We start from the raw sequence: 12892 nt of genomic DNA, 5'->3' as shown, positions 1-12892 counted from the left end.
TGACAAATGAGTGACAACAATGTAACACAAATGAGTTATGATGTCCAAATTATGGCGGTCCATGACACACATGATTTATGGTACACAAATGATTTTTGACACATGATGTATGATCCTCTGATATGCAAATAAGTGATGACAGACAAATGATTTATGACAGACAAAATGATTTATGACCCAACAAAATGATTTATGACAAATGATTTATGACAGGTGACGCTAATCAGTTATGACGTCCGATTTATCATGACACCAATGAGTTATGACATACGGATGATGTATGACACATGATTTATGATATGCCATGATAATGATTTATGACCCTGGCCATAAAAGTGATGCCCAGGGGATAGAAACATGAGTTGGTATATAATGGTAATAAGACTGCGGCCAACAACGACCACAACAAACTACAACTTGTGTTGGCTGTGATTTTGGTAAAATGTCTGTTTCCGGAGTGGGCCCTGTGCGGGGGTTATGACCTGTACCTTGTGTAAAATATTCTGTACTCCGAAGCATGGACAAACTGCATACCTTTTGTTTTGTTTTGGTCTATAAATATAACTTGTAATTAAGACAAGAAAAGTATATCTATAAGTTCGCACAACGTTACTTTTTTTAATGAATAAATATATGGAAATAAACCTATTGTAACAATTTTTTCGTTGTGTAATGATTGAATTATGAATCAAGTTGCAATGTGCTGTTGAAATTACAGTGTCAGCACGAATCACATTTTCTCACATTATGGAAAGCTGACAAGAGGCCCCATGACATGTGTGGCACTTTCATTCATACTCTCCTGTGTTATCAACGAGAAATTTGCATTGTGGGACTTGTTGTTTTGCGTTATTAGTACTATATGTTTGAAAATTGTGTTATATTAAGACTGGCTAAAGATGATACAAATGACAGAAGCCACAAATGGCAAAAAACAACGTACTGACCCTGAACACAGTCAAGAAAGCACATTGGTTGTATGTCTTTCACTTACTGAAATTTCAACACACGATCATGTTCCCCCATGTCATGATTAACAGTGTTAGAGTTTTTGTGTATATTATATATCTATGTTGTACATTATTGATAACGTACAGACTGTGTATTCAAATTTTAATGTGCATGCTGACCTGATGTTATTGCACTTGAAACAGATTTCCTATGACATGTAAAAGCTTGTTTTCCTGGCTCTTGTTAACTAGGGCTCAGTATAGCCCCCAAACACCATCTTCTCTAAAATGAATATCTTTGTCCTGCATGTATACTGTTCATCATTTCTGCAGTACACAGTCAAGCAGTGCCATGTTTGTTAATTTTATTGATGTTATTTCTGATCTTGATTAAGCTTTGCAGCATGGTCACAATAATATTTTTTTCTTCAAGGACCACTAGCTCACTGTACCCTACTCATTCATAATAGTTTGCTGTTGCGCGTGTAGCTAGTTTGTCCTGCCATCTCTGGATAACATTAGCATAAAGTGGGCAGAATCAATATTCGTGTATAAGGCTAGCATTTAGATGCTAAGGCATTGTGATTTTTCATAAAACTGTGCTCTGATTATGAGAGTGTAATTTTTTTGTCACACCATGATGATTCTGCACAATTAATGTTAGTCTAGGAGTCTTTTCTTACAGAAACTCCTGATTTTGGAGTTAGACAGAACATTTTTCGATGCTACTAGGAATGCTCTCGCTGCTATATTGATATCCCTGCTCACTTGGGACTTACATTTTTTTCTGATTAGCACATTCTTCTGTAATTCCCCATTCTGCGAGCCTTCATAACAATGACTTTGTACTTTTTCCATTTGGTGATTTCTGTCCAGTACCTTTTGAATTTTTGTAATAAATCATTTAATTTTTATTCCTGATCTAGAATTCAATTATTGAGTGGACCCTTACTTAATTGACTGTATTTTGATGTGCTGTGGGGTGCCTTATCTCAGGGACACATTGCCTCATGAAACTGATGTTTAACACTATCTCTGTTTCAGCAACTCCTGGGCGCGCTGTGGCGGTAAATTTGGGGGTTTTCAAATGTAGTGGTTCCACATGCCCATCGCAGCATCAGCCAGTCCAGGCTTTTTAGGCAAATTTTGTCTACTGGAATTTAAATGCATACTGGTAATGGTAAGGTGAATGTTAAGGCCCTTGTTAAGATCTGGAAATGGTAAGGTGAACGTTAAGGCCCTTGTTAAGATCTGGAAGTCAAATTCTGGTATGTGTAGTAACTTTTGTTACTGCACATATAAGAATTATGAGAACTGCAACAGAAATCAAACCCATAGATAAGTTTCATAAGACGAAGTCTGCCGATATTTATCAGGGGACATAAGAGAGACATGCAGATTCTGCATGTTATTCCCCATTATTGGCAAAAAATTGCAGCAATTTGGTGGCATTTATCACACTCAATAAGTTCAGACTATAGCAAGTTGTCAATATATGACAAATTAATATTTTAGAGGTATGTGCTTCTCTGTAACATGTTTTGTTCCTAATTTGAATCAGTTGTGCGCTCAGCACCGGCACTTTACCATCAACACCGGCGCTTTTCATGAGCACCAGTTAAGGGCACATTCATTTACAGGGAGATTAAGTGATTTGCCCAGAATCACAGGATGTTGAGCCAACGCCGAGACTCGAACCTGGTTCCCCAGCTCCGAAGTCGGCAGCTCTGGCCATTATTCCACGTCTTCTCCAAACTTTCATGGTTAGTAGTTGATTTTGCCTTAGACGGTGCTACAGGAGAAATGGGCTGGTGCAAACTGCCTCCTGACGAGAGCCTCAAGCACGTATTTGTTTTACAAATTAACCACTGCTCCTATTTGAGCCACCGAAGCTAAGTCTGGCGGAGGGGCAGGGGAGCTTGCCTCTCTAGGCACACCTTTCAATCACACTTGGTGTGCAGAGCATCGGGCTGGCCACACTGAAGTAAGCCTGGCCTGCCTCACGTACAGCGCACCCTACAGCTACCATGTTTAGTAAGGTTAGTTTGATGCTGTGCAGCAGCAGCATCAGTGACACTTGTTTGGGCAACTACTCTGGAAACTTAGGCCTTGTGTTTCTCTTCTGCAAGCAGTGGGAACTGCAACTCAAAATGAATGACTACTGGCAAGACATCAGAAAGAAGGGGGTCTCTGCAACTTAAACATGGCTGTCAACTGGCCCCGGGCCAAAAGGACAGCCTTCAGTCAATCCCGTTTTTTAATCAATACTTAGCATGCTGGAGCTTGTAGGCTTATCCTCATAACGGGAGAAGAGAAACTGTCAAGTCCCTGCATGTTTCATGCTATTGGCAGGCCAGGATTAAGAAGATCCCCATCGTGGAAAGAGTTCGGGTGAGAGCTCTACCACTAGCATTTCTTTCTGCGAAAGATGCACAACTACATATGGACTTCCACAGTGTAAACCTACCTTAGGTGCAACAGAAGCTGAACATCGGTAGGTAAAGTGTAGGCTGCTAGGTGATGATTCAAGATAGTATACATGAAGTGGGGTTTCACATATTTTCATAACACATTTTTTGACATTACATTATCAAAGCAAGAACCAGCAACCTGCAAGGTGGGGTTTTCTTGGATGTCAACATGTTTTAAAAATAAATCCCTAGGTAGCTTTCTTTGAGGCAAAATGAACACATTTGATGAAACTGTCCCCGGGTAGTCTAATTAATCACAAAGATAACCTTGTTAGAAAGTCTTGCGCTGTAATAAGTCTATTTATGTTATGCGACAATGATGAATCAAATTATACATCACAGATGGCTAGAATATGCAAAATTAAAAGTGAATTACTTAAATTATGATGCAATCAAAAGTAAATTATGTGCCGAATTCTAATCATTATCTCTCTATTTTGATATGTTACCTCCCAAAGTTACAGACACAAAGCAGATCTCAAAGCTGCAAAAACATAAAGAGGTTCCTTACAAAACTATACACCTTCAGCAGATCCTATTCGTAGTGCTAATCAGCAACAATTCGTGATTTTGTCTTGCAGGAAAGCACAGGCATTGGACTTTAGTACCACTGCCCCATTTTACCTCCAAGCACTAAAAGTGGGCTGTCTCTGTCGCTCAGTCTGGGACTTCCAGCAACATTTCGAAACCTGCCTTTCAGAGCTGTGGTGGGTTTATTCTGTATGCACAGTGAAGGACCGCTTCCTGACAAGAAATACCAGAGACTTATTGCACATTACAACAATTCTTTCATTAGATTTAAGTAGGTGTGATATGGTTTTCTTCTGGATATAAAAGCCTTTGCACCAGTCCATCAATTAGGGATATTAACACCATCTGGTAAAAATATTAAAGTCTGACTGCAACAATGAGTAGATGGAAGGTGACAGGCTAATATTTGTAAATGGTCAGAATCTGCGCTTCTTCCCGCATGGTATGTTTTAGAAACGTTTGACCTGTTTCGACTAGAAACATTATTTGTTCAGATCTACAATGTATGCAGCAGATTATGTCTAGTGCAGCAAATGCAAACTGATCCAAAATGCAGAATTGCTTCATTCCAGGGGCCTTGTTTCAAATAAAAGGAACCTGCCAGATTTGTATTCATTCACCCACATGTAAAGGTTGCAATTATATTGACAGTGGTGGTACATACCTTTACAACGCATACCTTTACCACATATCTTTTACCACTTAATGCCTTTACCACGCTTTTATTTACCATGTGTATATAACTTTTCCACACACGCTTTTACAAAGCTAGGTAAGTATACATAAGATAGGCGAATCCATATATTTATACTTATTAATTAAAGATAATTGTATTGATTTTTTTATTGGGGGAACCCCCCTTTCTTTGTAACCTTACAGCCCTTTTACCTTACCCACCCTTAAACCCTAAAAAATACCCTTAACACCCCATACCCCTACCCACCCCTAAACCATAAAAACACCCTAACTACCCTATACCTTTACCCACCCCTAAAAAAAACCTTACTTTCCCATACCCTTACCCACCCCAACATCAAAAAACACCCCACCCTATGCCCTTACCCACCCCTAATCCCTAAAAATATCCTTACCACCATATACCCGTACCCACCCATAAACCCTAAAACCAACCTTGCCATGCTAAACCCCTACCCTCCCCATAAACCATAAAACACCCTTACCACCCTATACCCTATACCCCTACCTACCCCTAAACTCTAAAAACACACCTACCACCCATCCCTACACCCTAATTTATTTATTTTCATATATATACATACATATATACACACACACATGTATACACAGATATATACATATACATATACATATATATAATGCACCTACACATCTTAAATGTAATTACCTTTCATTGTCAAGGCATGCGTGGTGAAGGTATTGTGTGGTAAAGGTATCGCGTGGTAAAGGTATCCCATGGTAAAGGATGCATGGTAAAGGCATTCCGTTGTAAAGACAGCGTTGTAAATGCTGTCTACCTTGAAGTTAGCTGTCAGTAGTTAACAGAGACATTTTACCATGCCTTGTGTGAGCAGGTACCCATGTTCTGTATTTCTTCCCATCATGTGAATTATGCGGTAGGGGAGGACTATATTGTGTGCCAGTGTTGACTAAGCTATGCGGCAAAAAATACAAATTATTTGGCATAATGCTGCAGATTTTGTGGCCATATTGCCTCCTTATTTTTACATTTTTACACGTTAACATTTTCTGGGCAATAGTTTCACCTCATGAGTACCACTTTGACACTAAACTTCAGAAATAAGCAACAGTAAGGTGCCCAGTCAGCCTTTGCGAATGGCCTTCCGTTGCACGACAACACGTGTTGCAGTGTTTTTTATAACTTTTGGTCCATTTGAGCTAGAGACATTTTTTTTCCAGAAATCTGCAGATTAATTAGCAGATGATGAATTGTGTGGAAACAGCGGCAAATGCATAATTATGCTTAAAGCGCCGTGGCTGTAAAATCGCATAATTCCAGTGGCCTTGTCTTTAGGCCTGTTTCAGACGCTGTTAATGTAGAGCCACATGCGTCAGAGTGCACAGAAAAGTTTCAGCGCTGTGAACAACTGCTCTGCTCCTACATGGCGCAGCATACCGCGGGATCGCTTCACTATGCACGCTTCTGCTATAAATGGACTTTTCAAAGTGTGCAAAAATCACGGCCCAATCAAAGAGGACTATTTAAAAATAAAGAAGTGCAGCTATGCTTGCCTTAAGCCTCGCCACTGCTTGAAGCCTTTGGCAGAAAACAAGAGTTTTATTGGGAATTCCTCTCTGAAGGAAAAGAGTGCAGATCGCGGTTAGTTTTGCCTCTGCAGGACTTACCTTGGTGCGACCCCCGTGCGCCGGCGCTGCCCGCTCCGCTCCGCTGCTGCCCGAGGACTCCTGTAAATACCAGAGACGGAGCCCGGCTGCTGGAGTAAATCCTCTCCCGTTCCCCGACTGCCTCTTTCTAAGTCTTTCTTGGCACCGCGCGTTTATATGAAGCAGAAGTGATGGGAGACAGGGCTTTTCCGTGATGTCACTGGGCTCTGCGCCGAGCAGGGAAAGCGAGGAGCACACGGCGCTGCGCACTCAGGAATCACAAAACCATTACCGTGCAAGGGGCACACGATCCGCTTAAAACATTCAGCCAAGGATTGAATCCACACCAGGCTGCTGCCAAAACCCATGAAAAGTAGACGAGGCATCACACACAGGCGTTAATTAAGACATCTGTGCCCCGTACACATACTCTGGTACTGGTAGGTATAAAAGTAATTTATACTAGGCACAGCAATGGGAAATTAACTAAATCATATGAGGTCAAATACCCCCCCTGTTCACGTGCTCATCTTATAGATGAGCGAGCCACTGAGCTCGAGCCGAGCCATACCCCTGGCTCTGGTTCACCTGGGGTCCCGTCTCGAGCCCAAACCATTCGGTCATTTCTATGGCTTCTGCCTGCCGACCATATTCTTAACCTAGAGATCCCAGTTCACCCTCTACCAAACTGTGTGACAGCCTGCAATTACTTTATTTTACTGCGTCTTCTTGCCTTCGTCGTCGCAGTCACCAGTTTAGGATTTGGACTGTATAGAAACCATTCGGGAAACATCCTTTACGACGCAACTTTTACCACGCAGTGCCTTTACAACGCAGGTTTTTCAACACAAGTCATTACAACGAATTGCGCTGGGGGGCGCTCTAGGATAGGTAATAGTTTAATTTACTATCCAACACCTTCCCTACTATCCACGGGGACTGGAGTTGGAATAGTAAATTAAACTATTCACTATCCAGCACCCCCCAACGCAAGTCGTTGTAACGACTTGCGTTGAAAAACCTGCGTTGTAAAGGCATGCGTAGTAAAAGCATGCGTTGTAAAAACGTACATCCAACCATTCATGTGTGGTTTAATACGCAATAATTGGCTGTAATCTACCACGGCACTCTACGCACTAATGGGGTCACATGACATCCGATTTGCCTCTTGTCGACTAATTGCACCGTTGTCGGGGCATTCAGGAGGCATGAATGTTTGGGAGCTATCACTTCTAATAAACGTCACCCAATGCAGTGCTATAGGTTAATGTTATAATGCAAACCACTACACATTAGAGAAATCCACGTGTTTGAATTAGCCAAGCAAGAGAGCATTGGGTCGGCTGTCACTGTTCATTTGCTGGCATGCGCACCTCTAGTTCATGCTGTATTATTTTATCTGGCATGTGTAAAGCATGCAGCTGTCACTAGCGCAGCATCGCAGTACTCCACTTTGTGCAGGCATATATAAATATGGAGTTTATTAGGATGGCGGTCGGATGACCGCTGCCGGGCGGCGGTGGCAACTGCCGGGCAGGCGGCGGTCTTCCGCCCACGATCACAACCCAGAAAACCGCCGGTCCCATTAGCATGGCGGTAACGACTGCATCGGTGAGATTTTCGGCCCACCACTTTTCCGCCGGTAGCAGTCGGCACACTTGCCTGGGGGGTGGAGCTGGACCGCTAAAATGGGGCCAGTGCAGGGCCAGGCTCCACCGGCATGATAATAATGCCAGCGGTAGCCAGCCTTTCCACGGCGGTGGGACCGCCATGGAAAGGCATGCAGAGAATGTGTTTGGGGGGCGTGCACTGGGGCGGACCCATGGTACCCCCTACATTTCCCTGTACCAGGGGTGCCTGTCACGCAGTGCAGAGATATGCAGGACATGCTTTTTTGGACATCGCGGCGGTGCTGCTGAGGCGCCCTGCCGGGAGCAACGTTTCCTCGCTATTTTAAAGTGTAACTTTGAACTTTGTGCACACCTCCTGCTGCTGCTTTTAACTTCCTTACCTGCCCGCACTTCAGAGCGCCTGCTCGCTGATCGCTCCCCTTCACTGCCGTCCTGGTTGCTGGAGCGGGGACGGGCGAGGTCTTGCCGCCATCTTCAGGGTGCTCTGGGGTTACTGGTGCAGTCTCTCGGCCCCTCCCCCCTGACAAGTACTTCTGGCACATGACTGTTATCGCGCCTGTTTGACTATCGCTTGCAGATCTCCTGAGGCGCCCTGCCGGGAGCAACGTTTCCTCGCTATTTTAAAGTGTAACTTTGGACTTTGTGCACACCTCCTGCTGCTGCTTTTAACTTCCTTACCTGCCCGCACTTCAGAGCGCCTGCTCGCTGATCGCTCCCCTTCACTGCCGTCCTGGTTGCTGGAGCGGGGACGGGCAAGGTCTTGCCGCCATCTTCAGGGTGCTCTGGGGTTACCGGTGCAGTCTCTCGGCCCCTCCCCCCCTGACAAGTACTTCTGGCGCATGACTGCTATCGCGCCTGTTTGACTATCGCTTGCAGATCTTCTGAGGCGCCCTGCCGGGAGCAACGTTTCCTCGCTATTTTAAAGTGTAACTTTGGACTTTGTGCACACCTCCTGCTGCTGCTTTTAACTTCCTTACCTGCCCGCACTTCAGAGCGCCTGCTCGCTGATCGCTCCCCTTCACTGCCGTCCTGGTTGCTGGAGGGGGGACGGGCGAGGTCTTGCCGCCATCTTCAGGGTGCTCTGGGGTTACCAGTGCAGTCTCTCGGCCACTCCCGCCCTGCCACGCCCCCTCCGACCCTTACATAATGACGCCATCCTCCCTGCCGTGCAGCGGACGTGCGCAGCGGGCGCGACGGAGGCGCGCCGAAGTTGCGCCTAAGTTAAGCCCGTCCGCGACCGGTCGGGACCCGGGGCCACTGACCCTGCCCCTCCTGTGACTTACTCCCCTGCTCAACTTCTCGCTCATTTTGGTAACTGGCCCCTCAGCACTTCCCTGCTTAAACGTATTGCCGCATTAGATCTCTCTGCCCCTCTTCCCCCCCAGCCTGCTCTCACCCTGTGCATGCCCCCGTTAGCTGTCCCTCTGGTTTCCCCTCCTTCTCCTCCCCCCTTCCACCTACTGTTGCCTCTGCTTATCTCCTTAACACCCGCTCGGCAGGCAGGCATCAGCTGGAACTCTTTAATCTCCTGGATACTGAAATCCCGGATTTCTTGTTTCTTACAGAAACTTGGTTCTCCGCAGATTCTCTGCCTGATGTCCTATCCACTCTCCCCGACTCTTATTATGCCCTCCGGGCGGATCGACCGGATGGGAAAGCCGGAGGGGGTGTGGCTATGATCATCCGGTCTAATCTTCAGTTCCAGCTCCTTCCTCACCCCCCCATCTCCAGTGTGGACTTTCTAGTTGCCCGTTCGGTGAATCTTCTGGTTCCTCTGACTATAGTCCTACTCGACCGTCCCCCTCAAAACATGCCCTTCTTTGTGTCTACTCTACAGGAACTCCTGGCTATTCTGGTGGTCAATAACTCGTCGGTCCTTCTCCTGGGCGACTTCAATTACTGGCCTGGGGACCCCAGGGAAGACCAGACCTCTAAAGACTTTTCGGCTACTCTTCATTGCCTTAATTTTTCTCCCCATATTCTTGCCCCCACCCACGTTCATGGACACACTCTGGACCAAATCTGGTCGGCCAGTCGTGCCATTTTTTCTCCCACTATTCTCCCATGCACCTGGTCGGATCACTCGCTGATCTCTTTTTCCATCGACCTTGGCGCAATAGATAAACCCCTTTCACCCAAGAATATTCTAGCCCGGAACTGGAACTGGGTCGACCTCAATTCTCTTTGCACCTCTCTTGCCTCTTCCCTTCCTGATCTATCTGACCTCTCCCTCGATCTCCAAGTGAACGCCGTAAACTCCTGGTTGTCCGCCTCTTGCAACTTGGTCGCCCCCCTCATGAAAGTTAAGGCATGTCGCCCCCATGAAGCTAACAAATGGTTCTCTAATGAACTTAAAATCCTTAAATTGGACCTTAGACGGTCAGAACGCCAGTGGAGACGCAATTATTGCCCCACCTTGCGGGCCAAATATAAATCTCTTCTCAACAGCTATAAGGGAGCTGTCCTCTCAGCCAAAACCAAATACTTTTCTGAGAAGATTACATTGGCGGCCAATAAATCTAAAGAGATCTTCTCCATTGTTTATAATTTGGTTGCTTCTGACAGAGTCAACCCTAATCTGGTTCCTTCCCAAGCTCTTTGCTCTTCTCTCAATGATTTTTTCATAGAGAAGATCGCTAATATCAAACGTAACATTCCTCTGGTACCTTCTCCTCCCTCCCCCTCTCTCCTTCCCTTGCCCTCTTCCCTTCTTGATCACTTTCCTCCTATCTCAAAGGAATCTTTCCTTGCCCTTCTTAGGAAAGTCAAGTCTGGTTCCCCCGCAGACTGTGGGCCGGCTCGCATCCTAAGGGAGCTGTTCCTTAGTTGCCCTGATCCTCCCCTCTCTCTTCTCAACGCCTCTATATCTCAAGGATCAGTTCCATCATTCTTTAAATCGGCCATAGTCATCCCCATCTTAAAAAAACCCGGTTCAGACCCCACCCTCCCCACTCATTTTAGGCCCATTTCTCTTCTCCCCTACCTAGGGAAGATCCTGGAGAGTCATATTACCACCTGCCTCTCTGCTTACATCGAGGACAACCACCTCCTGGCCTCCCACCAAGCGGGATTCCGTCCGGTCCACTCGACTGAATCAGTGGTCCTTTCCGTCCTGGACGAGCTGAAGAGCAAGGCTGACTCCAACTTACCACAAGCCTTGGTGCTCCTTGATCTGTCCGCTGCGTTTGACACGGTCGACCATTCCATTCTTCTCGACCGTGTCAGGGCAGCGGGCGTTCAGGGCACCGCCCTCTCTTGGCTCGCCTCCTTTCTCCAAGGGCGGTCCCAGGCGGTCCACCTTTCAGGCTTCTCTGCCCCCACCCGCTTGGTACCCTGCGGGGTTCCCCAAGGCTCTTCCCTGTCCCCCCTCCTTTTTAATCTTTACATTCACCCCCTTATTGTTTCTCTGCTTGACATGAAGGTCTCCGTGTATAACTACGCGGATGACCTTCAGCTTGTATTTGACCTTTCCCCTTCCCCTGACTCCCTCTTGAAATTCCACACCACCCTTACTTTTATTTCTGACTGGATGAATCATAACCATCCTAAGCTAAATCCGGATAAGACGGAGTTGGTCCTGACATGTGGTTCTTCCAGCCCCTGGTCTCCTGCCTTTTGGCCCTCCACCTTTCGTCCTCCCCCGGTCCCCTCTGCTTCAGTTAGGACTCTGGGTATTAAAGTTAGCCAGGACCTACCCATGCATCCCCAGATTAGCTCAGTCGTTTCATCCTGCTTCTTATCCCTCCGTATTTTCCGTGAAATCTCTCGCTTTTTTCCCCCTGATGCCCTTAAACTTATTGTTTTGGCTATGATTCTCCCATCTAGATTACGGGAACAGCCTGTACGTGGGCATTCCTGCCTACCAACTGCGCCGTCTTTAGGCCATCCAGAATCAAGCCGCCCGTCTCATTTACCATCTTCCCAAGTCTCATCACATCACTCCCCTACTCAAGTCCCTTCATTGGCTCCCCATTCCTCAGAGAACCCTCTTCAAGATGGGTTACCTAGTCTTCATGGCCCATGCCCGCACTGCACCGGTTTTTATAAATTCCCTGATCAGTCTCTACACTCCCAGTCGCACCCTCCGATCCTCCAATCAGGTCCTTCTCAATGTCCCTCGCTTCCGCAAGTCCAGAGTTGGTGGTACTAGGTTCTCCATTCTAGCCCCCCGCTTCTGGAACAGTCTCCCTCTGACCATCAGGTCCATCACTGTTACCCCCAGTTCCGCAAAGCGCTTAAGACCCACCTATTTGCCCAAGCTTATCCTTTTTAAAATTTCCCTAGATCCGCCTCTGTGTGCTTCTGTCAAACCCCAGCGCCAGGAAGCCGCTTGGTCGCAGTGCGCTTTATCAAGAACTTTCAACTTCAACTTCAATGTTAAATGCTGCGATCCGACCGCCACGGTCGGATTTCGACTGCGGAGCATACTAAATGTACTAAATGCATTGTATACTAATTGGTTATGCAGCGGTCCTAGCGGGCAGTGTTTCCCGCTACCATGGCGGTCGGAGTAATTTTCCGACCTCCATCCTAATAGACCCCTATGTCTGCGATGTGTCAGTCTAGCACGTCCGGGGTCTCCTGGGTGTGGTGTGAGGCCCTGATGTAATCCTGTGGTGTCTCAGCAGTCAAGTTACTGCTGGTATTAATGCTGACGAGGGGAAGCAATGAATACTCTGGGCTTTAAAAAGGCAATAACAAATGTCAAGTTCAGGGCATTGCGTTGTGTCGGGCGTTTTTTTTTTAATGTTTTGCACTTTCTTCCTAAAACCACCGATTGGTCAAGAAGTCCAGTATGAACGTCTTTTTCGTGCCACAGACCTCACTTGCCAGACAAGAAGGAATGCCCATTGGTTTCCAGTATCCAAGACAACTGTGTTTAAAGTTGGTTATTGAAGATATGCTCAGATCACATAGAAGCTCTGGTCTCTAAGCATTTGTTCACTGCATCTAGTGTGCAGTGGGTATATGGTCCGGGGGGGGG

The 12892-nt window shown here is 46.2% G+C and overlaps 1 protein-coding gene across 1 annotated transcript in view; it reads right to left on the bottom strand.

The window, feature by feature from the left end:
• GEM (GTP binding protein overexpressed in skeletal muscle) overlaps positions 1-6421 on the bottom strand; it is a 45089-nt gene extending 38668 nt beyond the window's left edge. The window contains exon 1 of the mRNA XM_078687032.1: positions 6299-6421. The gene's annotated coding sequence lies outside the window, so the exon portion shown is untranslated. The remainder of the gene's footprint in view (positions 1-6298) is intronic.
• Between the last annotated feature and the right edge of the window lie 6471 nt (positions 6422-12892).

The sequence above is a fragment of the Lissotriton helveticus genome, chromosome 4_1 (genome assembly GCF_964261635.1).
Source record: "Lissotriton helveticus chromosome 4_1, aLisHel1.1, whole genome shotgun sequence".
NCBI classification, from domain to species: Eukaryota; Metazoa; Chordata; class Amphibia; order Caudata; family Salamandridae; genus Lissotriton; species Lissotriton helveticus.
The sequence above is the reverse complement of the archived record's forward strand: the minus strand, read 5'-3'. Positions and strand labels throughout refer to the sequence as shown.